At 43.1% G+C, this 22,065-nt stretch overlaps 1 non-coding gene across 1 annotated transcript; it reads left to right on the forward strand.

Annotated features, from left to right (window-relative positions):
• Positions 1–14,528: 14,528 nt before the first annotated feature.
• On the forward strand, positions 14,529–14,600 carry TRNAE-UUC (transfer RNA glutamic acid (anticodon UUC)). The gene has a single exon. It is a non-coding gene; the product is annotated as a tRNA-Glu (tRNA).
• The last annotated feature ends 7,465 nt before the right edge of the window (positions 14,601–22,065 follow it).

Below are 22,065 nucleotides of genomic sequence, written 5' to 3' on the forward strand. Positions count from 1 at the left end.
ATCCCTTTTTTATCTTTTATTTTTTTTTTTATCATCCATCATCCATTTCTCGACCGTTTGGCTTGAGCAATCTCTACCCCAGCTTCCCCACCCCATTCTGGAAAACTCATTTTCCTGAGGAGTGGAGGCTGGAGTGGACCTGTTCTCACCTGACGGGGTGGAGAACCCTCACACTATCTCTTACCTCTCCCCTACCTTGGACCGTCGAGCGTCCCTCACTCACGTTTTCTCGCACTAGGACACTGATGCCACCAACATGCCGCCCGACATACGTCTAAAATCCCTCAAAACTGATTGCCCTCCTCCTTCCACGTTCGAACTCCTGTCCATCGTCTTTAAGACCACTGAGATCCGTCCTACTAGGGTCATTCAATTCCCCTCGAACAAATACCAGTTTAAGATCTGCTTGGGCAAAGATAGTGATCTAGATAGAATCCTATCTAAGCCTCTCCTTGATGAACTAGCTAAAAAAAACTACCAAATCGTTCAGGACCGCTGCCCCCTTCAAGCTAGATGTACTATTATTGCCTACAATGTTGATGCATCTATCTTGTCCCTCAGCCCTTCGGAAATTGTTGAAGCCATCAATGGTGAAAACAATGACGTTAATGTCATCAACGTCTATAAACCGAATAACTCAAGATCAATAAAGATACAATATTCAAATCCGACCGAGGCCGATCGCCTGCTCTCCCGGGGAGTCCTGTTCCCCATGATCTCTGTGCCTGCAAAATCCCTGAAGAAAGATGATTATCTCGACGTACAACAATGTTTCAAATGTCTGAAATACGGACATGAGACTAAGAACTGTAAAGAACCCCACCAAACCTGTAGTCAATGCGCGGAAACTGGTCATGGTTCTCGTGAGTGCAAGGCTCAGGCAGCGAAGTGCGTTAACTGTAAAGGTAATCACGTTGCTGTATCTGGACTGTCCCCACGTAAAAAGGAGCAACTCCGCGCAGTGCGTCAGGCACAAAAAATCCAACTCACCTCCTTCCACAACCCCTCACCTCTACGTAACAGTTGCTGCTGCTGCTCCTCCCCCTGCCACCCAAGCTTCTCCTATCCCAACTACTAATTCTTCAGACCTCCTCACCCTACAAGGTAGGATTCATGCCTGCTACCTTAAAGCGTTGTTCCTGAGCAGAGAAGATAAGTCGGAGTTCAGTAGAATTTTCGATTTGCTGCTTGCTCACAACAACCTACCAATTGTACGAACTCCACCTGAACTCCTCAGCTCCCCCGCCAGCAACCATCCCTTCCCGACCCCTGTCTCGTCCGCCACCCTGTTCCCTAACGAAAACATATCCCAGGAGACCCCCAGTAACACTTCCGACTCTCTCCCGACTACTCAATCTCTCTCCCTCCCAACTTCCAATACCCTCTCCGCACCCCCTAACACAACTCCATCCACAACCCCCCAACTCAACACAAACAATCCTACTGTCTCTCCAAATACCGATTCCTCTCCCATCCCCAACGTCCCAACTTCCACTACCACGACACTTCCCCACGAACCTCCACTCACGATTCCCCCCTCCCCTCCCCCTCCCTCCGTCCCGCGCCTAACCCTCCCAGAGGAGCCCCAGCACCTGACCTTGCCGACACACCAGACATCCCACCAACGGTCAACCTCGACCTTCAAATTCTCGACAATGACCCTCTCCCCTCCCCTCTCCCCTCTCCTGACCCCTTATCGAATATATCCCGACCCAAGACTAGAAACATGATACACGTGAAACACTCAAACTCTTCGTCAACGGCCTTCATTGACAACAGACACAGAAGGACGATAAATTTCCATAAGTCGTAAAATGCTAAAAATCTTACAGTTTAATGTGCGCAGCTATCACAATGGCCGTCATCTGATTGCCACTCTCCTCGAAGAGAAAAAACCCGATGTTGTGATGCTTAACATCACATGTATCACCAACGGATACAAAATTAGACATTGTGGGTATACATCACGACAGTCTCCAGACAGTAGACACGAGGGAGTCGCCATTCTCATACGCAACACCATCGAACACGAATACCTCGCCACCTCATGGCAATTCGAACACTTTCTAGCAGTTAAGATAAACACAATACATGGCTTCATTATCTTCAGCACTACATACTCTCGACCCAACACTACTATTCCACTCCATGATCTCTACACACTATTCAATTACACACAGATCCCAGTCTACCTTCTAGCTGACCTCAACGCCCAAAACAGAACCTTCCACCACAACAGAAACAATTCTCATGGTGATGACTTATTCGCTTTATACTCTTACAAACGTCTTAACTTCCTAGGACCTTATTTCCACACTGTCTTCACTAGCCCAGCAGGAAAAGGCAGACCTGACCTTGTCTTCTCCAACAGAGCCAGTAATTATCTTCATAATTCCTTGTCTCCAGGACCACTGTGTGGTTCCGACCACATCCCTATCTTTTTTCATCTCTCGTCTAACCCTATCCTCGTCCCATCACCCTCACACTACCACTACAAAAATGCAGACTGGGAGAGCTTCAAAGACACTCTCTCCAACTGCACTTACACCACAAACTACGAAAACCACCCAATAAGACTAATAGACACAGAAATAGAACATATACACGAAACAGTCATACAGGAAGTTGACGCCTCTATCCCAAAATCTTCATTTACCTCAAGATACTCCTTCCCTTCTCCCAAAACAACAAGACTCCTCTCGAGCTACTGTCGACGCTTTGAGCAAACAGACATCGTTTGGGCCTAGTACAGTAGGATCTTACATCCTTACGAAACCACACACTCAACAGCCTTCTAGAAGACCACAATAGACACTGGAAATCTCTTATCACCACAACAGAACAACACCGGACCAAATCTCCTCAAGAGTTTTGGAACAGAATCCGAAAACTCAAAGGAATATCGAAAACAGACTTTAATGGTCTAAAAGACGACAACACTACACCATAACTCACAAGACATTGCCAACATTTGTCAAAAACACTGGGAAGGTATCTTTCACCCTCATTCCCCTCACCCTCTGGCGTACGAAAACACACAAATTGTCACACAACACATACAAAGCAGACCCAGTCACTTCTACCCAGAACAGATCATACACCTCCAATCGCTTTCACACGACCACCTTCTCACCACTTCCATAAGATCGAACGAGGTCAAATTCCTCCTCCTCAAATCACCCAAAGTAGACCCACGTAATTCAGTCATTGCTTACCAGCTACTTACACATCTCCCTAACAACACTATTAGAGCCATCACCCTCCTCTTCAACGCGGCACTAGCCTCTGGCTATTTTCCCGCGGCTTCAAAACATCAACAATCACAATGATACCAAAGCCCAACAAATCCAACACAGACCCCATGAACCACAGACCCATCAGAATACTTGAGTCCATTGGGAAGACATTTGAAAGAATCATAAACAACAGACTTAGGCAACACCTTACAAACAACAACCTACTCTCACACAAACAGTTTGGCTTTCACCAACATCGCTCCACACAAGATGAATTCAACATCATTACGAACTACATAAGAAACAACGCGCGGACACACAAAATGACCGCACTCATCACAAAAGATGTTGAAAAAGCCTTTGACACCGTGTGGCACGATGGACTGAGGTAGAAACTAAGCACCCAGTTCCAACTCCCACGACCCACCATTAAGCTTCTCTCTAACTATCTTAGCAACAGAAAAACCCGAATCAAATACAGAAACACTTTCTCATACTACTTCTTCCTTAATGCCGGTGTACCCCAAGGCTCCGTGTTGGCCCCCACTCTCTACACACTCTACTCAAATGATCTTCCCAATCCTACACACCTGGACTCCATCACTCTCCAATATGCATATGATGTAACACGGCTAATCAGAGCCAGAACCCTCACACGCGTAATCAATAGAACCCAACAGGAAATTGACCACGTTTCGCTCTGCGAGTTAAAATGGAGGATTAAAACAAATCCTGCAAAATCCAACATATCTTACTTTAATGTACGTCAGAGATACAACATAAGTAATGTCTACCTACACTCCTGTATACACCGACATTTACCTATTCCCATCTCAAACACCAACACTGTCCGGGGCCTAAACTATGATGTATACCTGAGAATGAACCGACATATACAGTATAGAGCGGCTATTGCGAGAGCGGAGCTCGCAAAAGTGTATAGATTCAGAGAGGCGCAATTCAAAATCAAATTGCATCTCTACAAAGCATTAATGCGACCTCTTATCACATACGCCCCTTCATCTCTCGAACTCGAAGCCAAATCCAACATCCGTGCACTCCAAATCATTCAGAACAAAGCTCTACGTTGGGTTTTTAACATCAAATGGCACGATTCATTAGGAACACAGAACTTCACGAGAGAGCACGAATCCCTCCATTAAACATCTATTGGAGGAAATTGTTTGAAAGACAAGTAGAGCGATTTCAAATACATCATACTCACTGGATTGATTACTTCAACAATCTCCTAGGAATAGATCACCCAGGTAACATGTTTAATATACAACCTGGACAACATCCAGTACCAATAAATTAAAAACTAAAAACCACGATAGATCTTGCTGCTAAGTCCGTGCGGGGAACGCCTTGGTAAAATCAGTATCCATCGGCCAGAGATACGTTCCATCTCCTCCTATATCCCTTAAAAAAAAAAAATACAAAAAAAAATGAAATAAGAAAGTGGTAAGGAAAAGATAAATAGATATATAAATAAAATAAAACCTTGCCCTCCACTCTTCTACGCCACACTTATCCTATTTTTCCTATGCAAGCTGGGTTAAGCCCTGGCTCTTTTCATTCCTCTAAAATTCACTTCCTCTAACAATTCTTGTTCTTCCCCCCCCCCCAACCCTCCTTGGAAGGGACTTTTCTATCATCATCATTGTCATTGTCATTGTATACATCATCTTTTCTAGCCATTCGAGAAGGTTAATGTTAACCACGTGGTTGATGGAGGATTATCCGCCAGATCCCACGAAGAGAGAAGAAAGAAGAGAGAAGACAGAAGAGAGAAGAGAGAGGACAGAAGAGAGAAGACCGAAGAAAGAAGAGAAAAGACAGAAGAAAGAAGTGGATTGTAATGTTGCCTCCCCCGTTGGTCCGTCCCGCGGGAGACCGTTACGGTGATGACGCCGGCAGGCTGTTCCTTCACCACCCTCGCTGCTCAACACATCCCCGCATTGCCTCCACTCCATCTTCACACCTCTTTTTAGTTTTTTTTATTTTTTATCATCCATCATCCATCTCTCGACCGTTTGGCTTGAGCAATCTCTACCCCAGCTTCCCCACCCCATTCTGGAAAACTCATTTTCCTGAGGAGTGGACCTGTTCTCACCTGACGGGGTGGAGAACCCTCACACTATCTCTTACCTCTCCCCTACCATGGACCGTCGAGCGTCCCTCACTCACGTTTTCTCGCACTAGGACACTGATGCCACCAACATGCCGCCCGACATACGTCTAAAATCCCTCAAAACTGATTGCCCTCCTCCTTCCACGTTCGAACTCCTGTCCATCGTCTTTAAGACCACTGAGATCCGTCCTACTAGGGTCATTCAATTCCCCTCGAACAAATACCAGTTTAAGATCTGCTTGGGCAAAGATAGTGATCTAGATAGAATCCTATCTAAGCCTCTCCTTGATGAACTAGCTAAAAAAAACTACCAAATCGTTCAGGACCGCTGCCCCCTTCAAGCTAGATGTACTATTATTGCCTACAATGTTGATGCATCTATCTTGTCCCTCAGCCCTTCGGAAATTGTTGAAGCCATCAATGGCGAAAACAATGACGTTAATGTCATCAACGTCTATAAACCGAATAACTTAAGATCAATAAAGATACAATGTTCAAATCCGACCGAGGCCGATCGCCTGCTCTCCCGGGGAATCCTGTTCCCCATGATCTCTGTGCCTGCAAAATCCCTGAAGAAAGATGAATATCTCGACGTACAACAATGTTTCAAATGTCTGATATACGGACATGAGACTAAGAACTGTAAAGAACCCCACCAAACCTGTAGTCAATGCGCGGAAACTGGTCATGGTTCTCGTGAGTGCAAGGCTCAGGCAGCGAAGTGCGTTAACTGTAAAGGTAATCACGTTGCTGTATCTGGACTGTCCCCACGTAAAAAGGAGCAACTCCGCGCAGTGCGTCAGGCACAAAAATCCAACTCACCTTCTTCCACAAACCCTCACCTCTACGCAACAGTTGCTGCTGCTGCTCCTCCCCCTGCCACCCAAGCTTCTCCTATCCCAACTGCTAATTCTTCAGACCTCCTCACCCTACAAGGTAGCATGCGTGCTACCTAAAAGCGTTGTTCCTGAGCAGGGAAGATAAGTCGGAATTCATCCGAATTTTCGATTTGCTGCTTGATCATAACAACCTACCCAATGTAAGCACTCCACCTGAACTCCTCAGCTCCCCCGCCACCAACCATCCCTTACCGACCCCTGTCTCGTCCGCCACCCTGTCCCCTAACGAAAATGAATCCCAGGAGACCCCCAGTAACACTTCCAACTCTCCCCCAACAACTCAACCTATCACCCTCCCAACTTCCTATACCCCCTCCGCACCCCCTAACACAACTCCATCCACAACCCCCCAACACAACACCAGCAATCCTACTGTCTCTCCAAATACCGATTCCTATCCCATCCCCAACGTCCCAACTTCCACCACCACGACAGTTCCCCACGAACATCCGCTCACCAATCCCCCCTCCCCTCTCCTCCTCCCTCCATCCCACGACTAACCCTCCCAGAGGAGCCCCAGCACCTGACCTTGCCAACACACCAGACAACCCACCAACGGTCAACCTCGACCTTCAAATTGTCGACAATGACCCTCTCCCCTCCCCTCTCCCCTCCCCTCTCCCCTCTCCTGACCCCTCACCAGATAGATCCCGACCCACGACTAGAAACATGATACACGTGAAACACTCAAACGGTGCGTCAACGGCCTTCATCGACAACAGACACAGAAGGACAATAAATTTCCATAAGTCGTAAAATGCGAAAAATCGTATAATTTAACGTGCGCAGCTATCACAATGGTCATCTGATTGCCACTCTCCTCGAAGAGAAAAAACCCGATGTTGTGAAACTTAACACCACATGTATCACCAACGGATACAAAATTAGACATTACGGGTATACATCACGACAGTCTCCAGACAGTACACACGAGGGAGTCGCCATTCTCATACGCAACACCATCGAACACGAATACCTCGCCACCTCATGGCAATACGAACACTTTCTAGCAGTTAAGGTAAACACAATACATTGCTTCATTATCTTCTGCACTACATACTCTCGACCCAACACTACCATTCCACTCCATGATCTCTACACACTATTCAATTACACACAGATCCCAGTCTACCTTCTAGCTGACCTCAACGCCCAAAACAGAACCTTCCACCACAACAGAAACAATTCTCATGGTGATGACTTATTCGCTTTATACTCTTACAAACGTCTTAACTTCCTAGGACCTTATTTCCACACTGTCTTCACTGGCCTAGGAGGAAAAGGCAGACCGGATGTTGTCTTTTCTAACAGAGCCAGTAATTATCTCCATAATTTCTTGTCTCCGGGACTGCTGTGTGGTTCCGACCACATCCCTATCTTTCTTCATCTCTCGTCAAACCCTATCCTCGTCCCATCACCCTCACACTACCACTACAAAAGAGCAGACTGGGAGAGCTTCAAAGACACTCTCTCCAACTGCACTCACACCACAAACTACGAAAACCACCCAATAACACTAATAGACACAGATATAGAACAGATATAGAACATATACATGGAACAATCACACAGGCAGCTAACATTTCTATTCCCAAATCTTCATTACTTCAAGATACTCCTTCTGCCCTTCTCTCAAAACAACAAGACTTCTTTCGTGCTACCGTCGCCGCTTTGAGCAAAACAGACGTCGTTCGGGCCTAGTACGGTGGGACCTCACATCCCTACGAAACCACACACTCAACAGTCTTCTAGAAGACCACAATAGACACTGGAAATCTCTTATCACCACAACAGAACAACACCGAATCAAATCTCCTCATGAGTTTTGGAACAGAATACGAAAACTCAAAGGAATATCGAAAACAGACTTTAATGGGCTAAATGACGACAACACTACACTATAACCCACAAGACATTGCCAACATTTTTCAAAAACACTGGGAAGGTATCTTTCACCCTCATCCCCCTCACCCTCTGGCGCGCGAAATCACTCACATTGTCACACAACACATACAAAACAGATCCAGTCACTTCTACCCAGAAGAGATTATACACCTCCAATAGCTTTCACACGACCACCTTCTCACAACTTCCATAAGATCGAACGAGGTCAAATTCCTCCTACTCAAATCACCCAAAGTAGCCCCAGGTAATTCAGGCATTGGTTACCAGCTACTTAAACATCTCCCTAGCAACACTATCAGAACAATAACCTTCCTCTTCAACGCGGCACTAGCCTCTGACTATTTTCCCGCGGCCTTCAAAACAGCAACAACCACAATAATACCTAAACCCAACAGATCCAACAGAGACCCCATGAACTACAGACCTATCAGCCTACTTGAGTCCATTGGGAAGACATTTGAAAGAATCATAAACAACAGACTTAGACAACACCTTACAAACAACAACCTACTCTCACACAAACAGTTTGTCTTTCATCAACATCTCTCAACACAAGATGAACTCAACATTATTACGAACTACATAAGAAACAACACGCGGACACACAAAATGACCGCACTCATCACAAAAGATGTTGAAAAAGCCTTTGACACCTACCATTAAGCTTCTCTCTAAACATCTTAGCAACGGTAAAACCCGAATCAAATACAGAAACACTTACTCAAACTACTTCCTCCTTAATGCCGGTGTACCCCAAGGCTCCGTGCTGGCCCCCACTCTTTACACACTTTTCTCAGATGATCTTTCCAATCCTACACACCTGGACTCCACCACTCTCCAATATGCAGATGATGTCACACAGCTAATCAGAGTCAGAACCCTCACACACTCAATCAATAGAACCCAACAGGAAATTGACCACGTTTCGCTCTGCGAGTTGAAATGGAGGATCAAAACAAATCCTGCAAAATCCAACATATCCTACTTTAATGTACTTCAGAGATACAACAGAACTAATGTCTACCTACACTCTCGTATACACCGACATTTACCCATTCCCATCTCAAACACCAACACTGTCCGGGGCCTAAACTATGATGTACACCTGAGAATGAACCGACATATACAGTCTAGAGCGGCTATTGCGAGAGCGGAGCTCGAACAATTGTATAGATTCAGAGAGGTGCAATTCAAAACCAAATTGCAAACATCTACTGGAGGAAATTGTTTGAAAGACAAGTAGAGCGATTTGAAATACATCATACTCACTGGATTGATTACTTCAACAATCTCCTGGGAATAGATCACCCAGGTAACATGTTTAACATACAACCTGGACAACATCCAGTGCCAATATAGTAAAAAACTAAAAACCTCTATAATCTTGCTGCTAAGTCCGTGCGGGGAATGCCTCGGTAAAATCAGTATCCATCGACCAGAGATACGATCCATCTCCTCCTATATCCCTTATGAAAAAAAAAAAGAAAATAATAATAAAAAAATGAAATAAAAAAAAGAAAAATAGAATAAGATAAAATGATAAAAAAGATAAATGAATAAATAACTAAAATAACATCTTGACCTCCACTCACCATCTCCGCCCTTCTTAACATATTTTTCCAATGCAAACTGTGTTAAGCCGTGGCTCTTTTCCTCCCTCTAAAATTCACTTCCTCTAACAATTCTTCCTCTTTCCCCCCTCTCATTTCTCTCCCCTCCTTGGAAGGGACTTTTCTATCATTATCATCATCATCATCATCAGGAGATGGAGTGAGTATTTTGAAGGTTTGTTGAATGTGTTTGATGATAGAGTGGCAGATATAGGGTGTTTTGGTTCAAAGAGGTGTGCAAAGTGAGAGGGTTAGGGAAAATGATTTGGTAAACAGAGAAGAGGTAGTAAAACCTTTGAAGAAGATGAAAGCCGGCAAGGCAGCGGGTTTAGATGGCATTGCAGTGGAATTTATCAAAAAAGGGGAGGCTGTTTTGTTGACTGGTTGGTAAGGTTATTTAATGTATGAATGACTCATGGTGCGGTACCTGAGGATTGGCGGTATGCTTGCATAGTGCCTTTGTACAAAGGCAAAGGGAATAAGAGTGAGTGCTGAAATTACAGAGGTATAAGTTTGTTGAGTATTCCTGGGAAATTATATGGAAAGGTGTTGATTGAGAGGGTGAAGGCATGTACAGAGCATCAGATTGGGGAAGAGCAGCGTTGTTTCAGAAGTGGTAGAGGATGTGTGGATCAGGTGTCTTCTTTGAAGAATGTATGTGAGAAATACTTAGAAAAGCAAATGGATTTGTATGTAGCATTTATGGATCAGGAGAAGGCATATGATAGAGTTGATAGAGATGCTCTGTGGAAGGTATTAGGAATATATGGTGTGGGGGCAAGTTGTTAGAAGCAGTGAAAAGGTTTTAACGAGGATGTAAGGCATGTGTACGTGTAGGAAGAGAGGAACGTGATTGGTTCTCATTGAATGTTGGTTTGCGGCATGGGTGTGTGAAGTCTCCATGGTTGTTTAATTTGTTTATGGTTGGGGTTGTTGTTAGGGAGGTGAATGCAAGAGTTTTGGAAAGAGGGGCAAGTATGCAGTCTGTTGTGGATGAGACAGCTTGGGAAGTGAGTCATTTGTTGTTCGCTGATGATACAGCGCTGGTGGCTGATTCGTAAGAGAAACTGCAGAAGCTTGTGACTGAGTTTGGTAAAGTGTGTGAAAGAAGAAAGCTAAGAGTAAATGTGAATAAGAGCAAGGTTATTAGATACAGTAGGGTTGAGGGACAAGTCAATTTAGAGGTAAGTTTGAATGGAGAAAAACTGGAGTAAGTGAAGTGTTTTAGATATCTTTGGGAGGATTTGGCAGGGGATGGAACCATGGAAGCGGAAGTGAATCATAGGGTGGGGGAGGGGGCGAAAGTTATGGGAGCGTTGAAGACTCCGTGGAAGTCGAAAACATTATCTGGGAAAGCAAAAATGGGTATATCTGAAGGAATAATGGTTCCAACAATGTTATATGGTTCCGAGGCGTGGGCTATAGATAGAGTTGTGCGGAGGAGGGTGGATGGGTTGGAAATGAGATGTTTGAGGACAATATGTGGTGTGAGGTGGTTCGATCGAGTAAATAATAATAGGGTAAGAGAGAGGTGTGGTAATAAAAAGAGCGTTGTTGAGAGAGCAGAAGAGGGTGTTTTGAATTGGTTTGCTCACATGGAGAGAATGAGTGAGGAAAGATTGACTAAGAGGATATATGTGCCAGAAATGGAGGGAACGAGAAGTGGGAGACCGAATTGGAGGTGGAAAGATGGAGTGAAAAAGATTTTGAATGATCGGAGCCTGAACATGCAGGAGGGTGAAAGGCGTGCAAAGAATAGAGTGAATTGGAACGATGTGGTATTCCGGGGTCTACGTGCTGTCAATGGATTGAACCAGGGCGTGTGAAGTTCTGTGGGGCCTGGATGTGGAAAGGGAGCTGTGGTTTCAGTGCATTATACATGACAGCTAGAGACTGAGTGTGAACAAATATGGCCTTTGTCTCTTTTCCTAGCGTTTCCTCGCGCACTTGCGAGGTTGTTATTTGATGTGTGGCAGGGTGGCGATAGGAATGATTAAAGGCAGAAAGTATGACTTATGTAAATGTGTGTATATGTATATGTCTGTGTGTGTGTATATATATGTACACGTTGAGATGTATAGGTATGTATATTTGTGTGTGGACGTGTATTTATATATATGTGTTTGTGGGTGGGTTTGGCCATTCTTTCGTCTGTTTCCTTGCGCTCCCTTGCTAACGCGGGAGACAGCGACAAAACAATATATATATATATATATATATATATATATATATATATATATATATATATATATATATATTCGTTCCCTCCACCTCCGACACATATATCCTCTTGGTCAATCTCTCCTCACTCATTCTCTCCATGTGCCCAAACCATTTCAAAACACCCTCTTCTGCTCTCTCAACCACGCTCTTTTTATTTCCACACATCTCTCTTACCCTTACGTTACTTACTCGATCAAACCACCTCACACCACACATTGTCCTCAAACATCTCATTTCCAGCACATCCATCCTCCTGCGCACATCTCTATCCATAGCCCACGCCTCGCAACCATACAACATTGTTGGAACCACTATTCCCTCAAACATACCCATTTTTGCTTTCCGAGATAATGTTCTCGACTTCCACACATTTTTCAAGGCTCCCAAAATTTTCGCCCCCTCCCCCACCCTATGATCCACTTCCGCTTCCATGGTTCCATCCGCTGACAGATCCACTCCCAGATATCTAAAACACTTCACTTCCTCCAGTTTTTCTCCATTCAAACTCACCTCCCAATTGACTTGACCCTCACCCCTACTGTACCTAATAACCTTGCTCTTATTCACATTTACTCTCAACTTTCTTCTTCCACACACTTTACCAAACTCAGTCACCAGCTTCTGCAGTTTCTCACATGAATCAGCCACCAGCGCTGTATCATCAGCGAACAACAACTGACTCACTTCCCAAGCTCTCTCATCCCCAACAGACTTCATAATTGCCCCTCTTTCCAGGACTCTTGCATTTACCTCCCTTACAACCCCATCCATAAACAAATTAAACAACCATGGAGACATCACACACCCCTGCCGCAAACCTACATTCACTGAGAACCAATCACTTTCCTCTCTTCCTACACGTACACATGCCTTACATCCTCGATAAAAACTTTTCACTGCTTCTAACAACTTGCCTCCCACACCATATATATATATATATATATATATATATATATATATATATATATATATATATATATATATATATATATATATATATATATATATATCGTATCTTTATGCTAGAGACCATATGAATTGCGATGGTATTGATGTTGGTGATACACACTTACGCGCCATTAAGAACCTATATTCATTTAATGCTGATCTTGTGATATACCCCTTATAATAATTCCTTATGATATAAGAATGATGCAACCAATTATACTGTGTACAGCCACATAAGGTTTTATGAGTCCTCTTCTGTATTGGACAATTGATGACCGTCCTTTACAACTGAAGGATATGAGACCTGTTGACATAGATGACTGGCATTAGTGTAATGTTATCTTTATTAGAGATAATGAAGGTCATTAGCTTCTCATATATTGAAGTTTAAGATTCAGGAATACGATGAATTAGTAAAGGTAACCTGGGAGACTGATACTCTTGATGGATACATCGTCATATCATTTGACCCGTGTAATTAATGGTAATCGAAGTGAACAGTCAGGCAGGCATATTTAGGCAAGATAAACAGACAAACAAACGCCCACACATAAACACACAACCATCCTGCATAATGTGTTTAGTGCTGGACCAACGATATTCCGGGGCCCAAGTTCTGGCCCAAGTTCTGACCCAGTGTGGTTTAGTACGACCAAGTATGTGCACCAGGTGTATGCTTTGAGCTCTTTTTTTATGAATATATGTATATGTATATGTATATGTAAACCGTCACCACTGAACGCACGGGACTGGAACCTTGGCCATTGAAATGACAGTGTTGTGAGCTAAACCACTCGGTCACCACGGGAGCTGTCCACCTCTGACCAGCCTATGATCCAGTGAGAGTTAACGTGAGGTGAGGTAACGGGGGATCCCACTGGACCATAGGCTGGTCTATGGAATGCTTTTGTCCCGTGGTGGACGAGCGGAGTAGCTCACTGGTCTATCATTTCGATGGTCTAGGTTCGTGTCTCATACGGCCAGTGGTGATTGTTTCCATCTGTTTCATGTGAATAGTACTGATGTACTGAGACTTTGTTCCGGTTTGTGCATGTACACACACATACTCACAGACACAGACACACAGGCACACACACGCACATATATACACACACACACACACACACACACACACACATACAGAAGCAGATTCACACCATAAGCCAGGTACCCAATTATTGACCAGTCCCTGAGGGAAGGATGGACACTTGAGTTGGGTCAGCTGTCTGCCACACCGAGGATTCAAACCCATGCATGACCTACCCACGGCTGGCCCCTGCTGACTCATGATTAGTAATGCTAACTATTACACTGCTATAAATGCGAGGCGTGGACTATAGATGAAAACGTACGGAAGAGGATGGTTGTGTTTGAAATGAAATGGTTGATATGTTTGTTTGTGTGTGTGTGTGTGTGTGTGTGTGAGTAATATATTAGATTCGGTAACGTCTGCCAGCTGATTATCAATACAGAACCTTAGGTGAATAACCATACGCTCCAGAGGAGAGAGAGAATGGATGAAATAGTGAGTGGGTGAGCGATGTTCACATAGACATACACATGACCCTTTCAGTCCCGTGTGGTCTAGTGGCTAGGATACCTGGCTTTCACCCAGGAGGCCCGGGTTCGATTCCCGGCATGGGAAGGATTTTCTTCTTCTGAGAGAGAGAGAGAGAGAGAGAGAGAGAGAGAGAGAGAGAGAGAGAGAGAGAGAGAGAGAGAGAGAGAGAGATGTCTAAGTAAATGAATACAATAGTTATCAAGTACGTTATCATCAACTAACCGAAACATAAATTTTTATAATAAAAGCGTGTGTTGTAGTGACTCCTGATTACTCTTGGTGAGTGAGTCCGAGAAACCCTGTCACGAGGGCCAAAAGAGAGTAACTGAATGAGTGAGTGGGTCAGTAAGTGAACGAGGAGTAAGTGAAGGAATCAATACAGTTTCACGGTTAAGATATTTGGCTTCCAGTCAGGAACCTGAAGAGCCGGATTAATGTTTAGTGAGGCCCAGGACCAGGTGGTAGTTGCGGTCTCCACAGATTCTATGAAATATGTCTTATGTCAAATTTTACCACCATATTGTATATTGCATACCAGCCTCTGTTCCACCAGTTTTCCGAGCTGCATCTTTATTACCTGGATGACCAGCTGGGCCCCTGTGAGGCCGGAGTCCAAGACCCGGGCCGAGGTGGCCCATGCGTTAATCTGGCACTGGAATTCTGGGTTCCTTTTCTGCAGTTGGAGTGATCAGTTTCATAAGAACAAGACAACTTGATAATGATTCTACACTATGAGGTAAGACACAATGCTTCCAATAATATATCTACCACAATACTTGCATCTTGTTCACCCGACATGAAAGTCCGAAAACTACCCCAAGTGAGGATCGAACTCACGACCTTGAGATTATGAGACTTACGCGTTGCCTACTGCGCCACCGAGACTTGGAAACCTACTTGGCTTATCTAGATTGATTGTTTCATAGTAGAGTTATACTGCTGATGTGTTCTTCAGTATGCATGTATATTGTTTCAAAGTTTTATGATCCACTAATTCAGTAATTCTAGTCAAGTATGGAACAAGTCAGCCGTCAAATTCAACCACCGGTTGATCTCCCCCGATCTACCCTTGCATGGGCCCATCCCACAACCAAACCGAGAGCCTACGGCTGCTGCCATTTTTTCTCTAGTCGTGGCACTGGGGTGCAGTTCAGTGGCTTTGTGTCCACTGACATTCACAACTACTAATGGAGTACATACACTGTTCAGGGAAACACATTCATCAGACTCATTAGACATTGGTAGTTAATTCTTTAAAGGGACTGTAGTCCATTGCTCAAGGGTAGAATAACAGATGTCCAAGAGATATAAACTTTTAAAGAGAAAAATCAATTCTAGTGCCTCCAGCCTTTCCCTGTAACGTATCTCTCTAACTCTAGTAATTTTCTCTTGCTATCCTCTGAACCATCTCCATTTCCTCTCTTCTTCTCTAGGTGTTGTGACCGAAATTGAGAAGCTTATTTTTGTTTCGGTCTTATGTCTGATGTGAACACATTTTCAAAACTGTCTTATCCCTGAACTTGAGTGGAATTCTAGTACTTACCAGTTGACAGTTTGTGTCCTTAACTACTCCCCTTAGGTGGAACACTTGCGACAGGTCAGGGACAATGTCAACTAACTTACTGTGGCTTTTTCTCTGTTCGATGATAACCACAGCGAGGCCTTCCTTCGCTACGATCCATTCTCACTGGTTTATATTTACTCGAGTTTTTAAACTTCATCAATCAGATATCAGACAAACTTTGGAGTCTGTCATGTTCTTTTTGTAAGTTGATGCAATCATTCGTGCTTTTCATTTCACGAATGTCCTTTGTATCTGCTGCAAACATGTTCAAATAAGAGTCTATATCCTCTGGCAAGTCATTACCATAGGACAAGAAGAGTAATGGTTCCAAAACAAAACCCTGCGGCACTCGGCTGGTGACCTCAACCCATTATGAGAGAGGTCCTCTGTCATGTGTTCTTTGTTCACTTTCACTAAGATAATCTTGTGTCCACTGAATGAGTTTCCCCATACTCCTGCCTGGTGATCCAGTCTCCTAATCAGCCTCCCATGTGACACAGTGTCAAGCGTTCTGGCAGTCAAGATACAAACATCCACTCAGCCTTACCTTTTGTACATTGTTCATCACATGAGTAATTTTTCCTTTTTAGAAAGTCATTCATTTACTTTGTGATTATCTTTTCTAAGCCTTACAAACCAAACTTCCCATTTGAGACCAGCTTGTAGTTCATTGCCTGTTTCGGCTTTCGTTAATTATAGACAGGAATAATGTCCTTTTCCACTCTTTTGGTATTTTGTCTCTATACAGCGACATCTTGAGCAGCTTTTCCAGAGGTTTATCTGGAATATATGCATACATCTTCAGCACTGTGGTAAGACTTCATCAGGTCCATGAATCTCATACGGGTGAACACCTAGAATTCTGTTAATCTTTTCTAGATATCTCAATGTTTTCTAAAATATTCTAATTCCAGCCCACTGGTGTTGTTGCCACAATGTTTTCTAATTGGGAAAATCTTCTGAATTTGTTACTCAGTTCCTCGAGTATCTTTACATCGTCTTCTTCCTTCTGAATTTCTTAGTCTAATTAGTTATTATCTGACAACCTAATGAGTTTTTGGAAAAGTTGTAGATTTTATCGATCCTTCCAAAATATTCATTTCAAAGATTCTTAATTCCTTGTTTTTATCCTGATATACTCGTTCTTTGCTCTCTTGCACCTTGCAAATGCTGGCTGGCTGGAGTGCCGTCTATATCTTCGTCACGACAATTTTAAATTCTTTTGCTTTTTATCATCTTTTACCAAACCATTCCTTCCTCTGTGTGTGTGTGTGTGTGTGTGTGTGTGTGTGTATGTGTGTGTGTGGGTGTGGGTGTGTGAGGGTGTGTGTCTGTGTGTGTGTGTGTGTGTATTAACTTACGTGTAATAGGAATGATAATAATAATGACAATACTACTGACGATAATAATAGAAATGATCCATTCTTAACGCAAGGGATCCTGTGAAGTGATCAGCGTCTCAAGTGACATTACATATTGTACACTGATGATCTAGATCATCCTGGTGATGGTGCTATGTTACTCTTCCCAGGAGAAGTAAGGATATGTTTAGACAACCCACATCATGGGTATGTGAGAATCTAGAAATACACACAAAGAAGATAGTCACAGTACGCCAGATGAAGCTACCTCTTCACATATCTATTTACAGAGATATTTCTGTATACCCACAACCTCCCGCTGGCTGTTAGTTTTTGCTCTAGTGATATTCTCATACTCCTTGAGGCATCATATTGCCGCAAACATTCATGAAATATAGACACACATAGCATATATGACTTTGTTGTTACTCTGTAAGTACTAACATATGTTGACACGTAGAATACCACAGGAAAGAATCAGTAAGTTATAAGACTTGTCGGTCTGGAGTAATCATGCGAGGAAACTCAGACATGAATGTGCATTACGGTATAATGTTGGGGAAGATAATGAATGTAGTAAAGAAGGGTGGCTGTCCCAGATCAGCCACAGTAAGAGAGCGCACTATAACCAGACCATGAAAATGATAACGTAAGAAGAAGACATCATTACTAGATCTAAAGTGGCCTAATGTCTTTCCGTTGAGTCAAGTTTTACGAAACTGGAGCGAAGTTGAAATGATATATGTGTCTGCTGAGGTAATGGTTAATGGATGATGTCTCAGGCGATCAAGTGTATACAGTCATTTTAGGCAGACATATTCTTCCTTTTATAGTAGTACCACATACAGCATACCCCTGATCTTATCATGTATCCTGGTTCAGCCCACTGACAGCATGTAGTTCCCTGGACTCCACATTGCTCAAATTGTACCTTGTACACCTCTCACCCTCTTGCATGTCCTGACCCAGATAACTTAAACACTTTTTCACTCCTTCCATCTCCTTCTCAGGCTCTTCGGTCATTCTGTTCCCTCGTCTTCTGACAAGTATGTCCTCTTTATCCGTTTCTTTTCATTAGTTTTTTACATATGCCTAAACCGTTTCAGTACACCCCATTCAGCTCCGTCAATCACACACCGCTTACGATGAGTACCGCACCTCTCTCTTACATTGTCATTCCTCACATGATCAACCCTTCTTACGCCACACGTTGTTCCTCAGATCTTCATTTCCAACACACTCACATTTCTCCTTCTTTTGCATTTAGGGCTCAAGACTCGCACCCACACAACAACACTATCGGGACTATCATACCGTCAAACATAATAATCTTTACCCTCACATACAATGAATTTTCTTTACACATAGTCCATATTGCACCCTGGACCTTTGGCCCCTCACACACCCGATGAATCACTTGAATCCCCACATATCCGTCTCATGTATCTAAAACACTCCACTTCTATGTTCTCATCATTCAAACATGCACTCAGACCAGTCTATCTTCCCCTCTGCTAAACCACATAACCTCAATCTTACTAACATAAACTCTCAACTTCCTCCTTTCAAACACTAATTCATACGCTAGCTTTTGTAATTCATTACTTGAATCTGCCACCTGAGCCATATCGTCTGCAAACAACCGCTGGCTCATCTCCCAGCCACCCCCATACTCAGCATACTATAGATACAGTATGACCCTTATATTAACCTCCCCCACCACAGCATCCATAAACGGGTTAAATACCCATGTTAACATCAGAAACCCTTGGCAAAGATCCGTCTACACTTGGAATCACCCATTTTCCTTCCTTCACATATGCCTTGCTCTCCTGATAACAGCCACTGCATCTAGTAAACGTTTTCCTGCGTCACATTATCGTATAACCTTCCATAAGGCATCTAAATCCTCCCCACCATACGCGTTTTCCAGATCAGTAAATGCCACACACAAATTTTACTCTTTGTATACATTTCTCTAAAGCAAATTCTTCAAAACAACCACCAGGTGTATGCATATTCTACCCATTGAAGAAACTGATAACAATCAAGAGAAGCATTATTCATTAACAGGTTATACAGCGTGTTTGTGCTTTGTATCATCCACAGTCTGATGTCAGAGAACATAGCAACAAATTGCATCTTTGAGGCTGTATCCAATGTGCCAAGGACACAAGCGGCTATAGCCCATTACTGAGCTAAAAGCAAATGGTTTCATCCATGTATTGCTTTGATAGTAAGGGAGAAGCTGCAATGGTTATGGAAGTTCTTAGGGGAGGAAAAATTAGACTCGAAAGCTAAATAGAATTTTCTAAGGATAATGACAAAGTAACTATGTCAGGTGTTGTCTGAGAGACGTAAGCTTGACAAGAGAATTTGCCACTTTGTATATGTCCATTTCTCTCACTCTCTTCTACTGTTTGGAAGGGTGACCGATGCAGAATCTTCTCACTACACTTCCATACGCTTTTGCATGTTAACATCCGTCTCATCTACACAAATCCCACTTTGTTCATCCATGGTCTTCATCTCTCCCTTTATAGATTCACCTCACTCATATTCAGGATGCGTACCATGTCTTGTTTCTTCTCACACTAATTTCTTTTTCCTTACTCATTTTCTCTCTCATTTCAGAGTAAGAAGTGCAGTAATAACAACACTTGAGGAATGACCGATAGTCAGTTCGTAATGAGTTTTATCTTCACCTTACATGTACAGTAAAGGAACCCTATCCATTTTTACTCTCCGTATTAACGTTATTCATTTTTCCGTTCTTTGTCCTATAAGAAAACCTTCATATACAAACAACAAGAGTGACAAGCTTATAGATCTACTTTCCACAATGGGTGGCAAAGAATCCCCGGAATCCCACCCGTCTCTGCTGTCAACGAGAGGGAGGAGGGCTCAGGCAGCAGCAGTGACGCCCCTCCCAAGACCTTTGCCCATCTAAATGATTGATCTGATTTGTGCCACTGTCACCAACTAGTTTATTGTGCTCACCACGAAGGAAAAAATACTCATATTTCATTCATGTTACCAACATTATCGGTCATTCTATTAACCTTCCTTCTGTTGAGCACCATCTGGCCAGTACTTCTAATATACTAGTCCTTCTGTCTGACACTCAATTGTCTAACAACTGTGTTTTCAATAACCATTTAACATTTCTAACTATAATCATTTACATTGTCGTTACAAAGGAAGTCTGTGCTTCTTCCAAAATCAACAGGCCATTTGCACGTCTCATGAACCTAGAATGTCTAGACACTGACGTTATCTGGCTGAGAATCTGTCTCCCAACCAACACTTCTGTTTTCACCTCCTGCTCTCCTGACTCTTCATACTGTATATCTATCTTTGACTGTCTATATTTCCTCCACGAGGCAGCGACATTCTCTCATCCTCAAGCGGAGGTTCTCTACTTGGGAGGTTTTAGCGCACATCACAGAGAACAGTTGGAAGGTCCATACGCAGATATATATATATATGTGTGTGTGTGTGTGTGTGTGTGTGTGTGTGTGTGTGTGTGTGTGTGTGTGTGCGCGCGCGCGCGCACGCGTATGTGACTTTTTGTTTTCCACGCATAATAATTTGGACCAGATAATCAACCACTTTACTCACATTCCAGACCGTCACAGCCTCTATCCCAATACTCTGGACCTGTCATTTTTCTTCTACAGTCCCTCCTGTAACACCTACACAATTCGTTTATCTGACCACACTCTGGTGTCTCCTCACTACGTTACTTCCTCCATTAGTTGGCCAACCTACATCACAGTATTTTGAGGTAACTATAAAAAGATCTTCATTTGTCTGACCTTCCATGGAAAGTTTACTGCCTTTCTTAGGGCGATGTTTCTATATATCCTGAGCCTATAGGTTAAGTTATAGTTGCGTGAATAGAGGCATATATTCCTTCATCCCCTATGATAACCCTTTTCTCCAATTCGTTGTACAACCATCGTAGTTCTGAGGCCATTTGTCCAAGAGACCAAACAAATTTTACCTGGGAGTCTCCTTCTTCCAACACTCATCCGACCTTAATATTCGTCTAAAATCCTTGAAAAATTTCATGTTATCCGTGAGGCAAACTATCTCTTTATCCACTGTAAATACAACAACGTATCTTCCGGATTCTTTTTTATATTTAGCTAGAAATATTTCAGTTTATATGTCATTACATTTCCTTCGTTTATACAATTTGACGACACTTTTAGCTGTATCTCTTACTGAAAGAGCTATCCAATAACCACCTTTGACCATCTCTCATACTTATGTATATCTCTCTTTTTAAACCAGGTATTTTCAATCACCAATCCATTTTCAGCACAAAAATCCACAAGCTCCTCACCATGTCCATTTGCAACACTAAACATCCCATGCAGACCAATTATACCCTCAACTGCCACATCACTCACCTTCGCATTCAAATCACCCACCACTATAACCTGCTCTTATGCATCAAAGCTGCTTACACACTCACTCAGCTGCTCCCAAAACACTTACCTCTAATAATCTTTCTTCTCATGAAGATATAATCACCCATCTCTCTCCATTCACTTTCCGTTTTACCCACATCAATCTAGAATCTACTTTTTTACACTATCAGTAGTGCTACTCCTTC

This window comes from Panulirus ornatus, chromosome 34 (assembly GCF_036320965.1).
Source record: "Panulirus ornatus isolate Po-2019 chromosome 34, ASM3632096v1, whole genome shotgun sequence".
Lineage (NCBI taxonomy): Eukaryota > Metazoa > Arthropoda > Malacostraca > Decapoda > Palinuridae > Panulirus > Panulirus ornatus.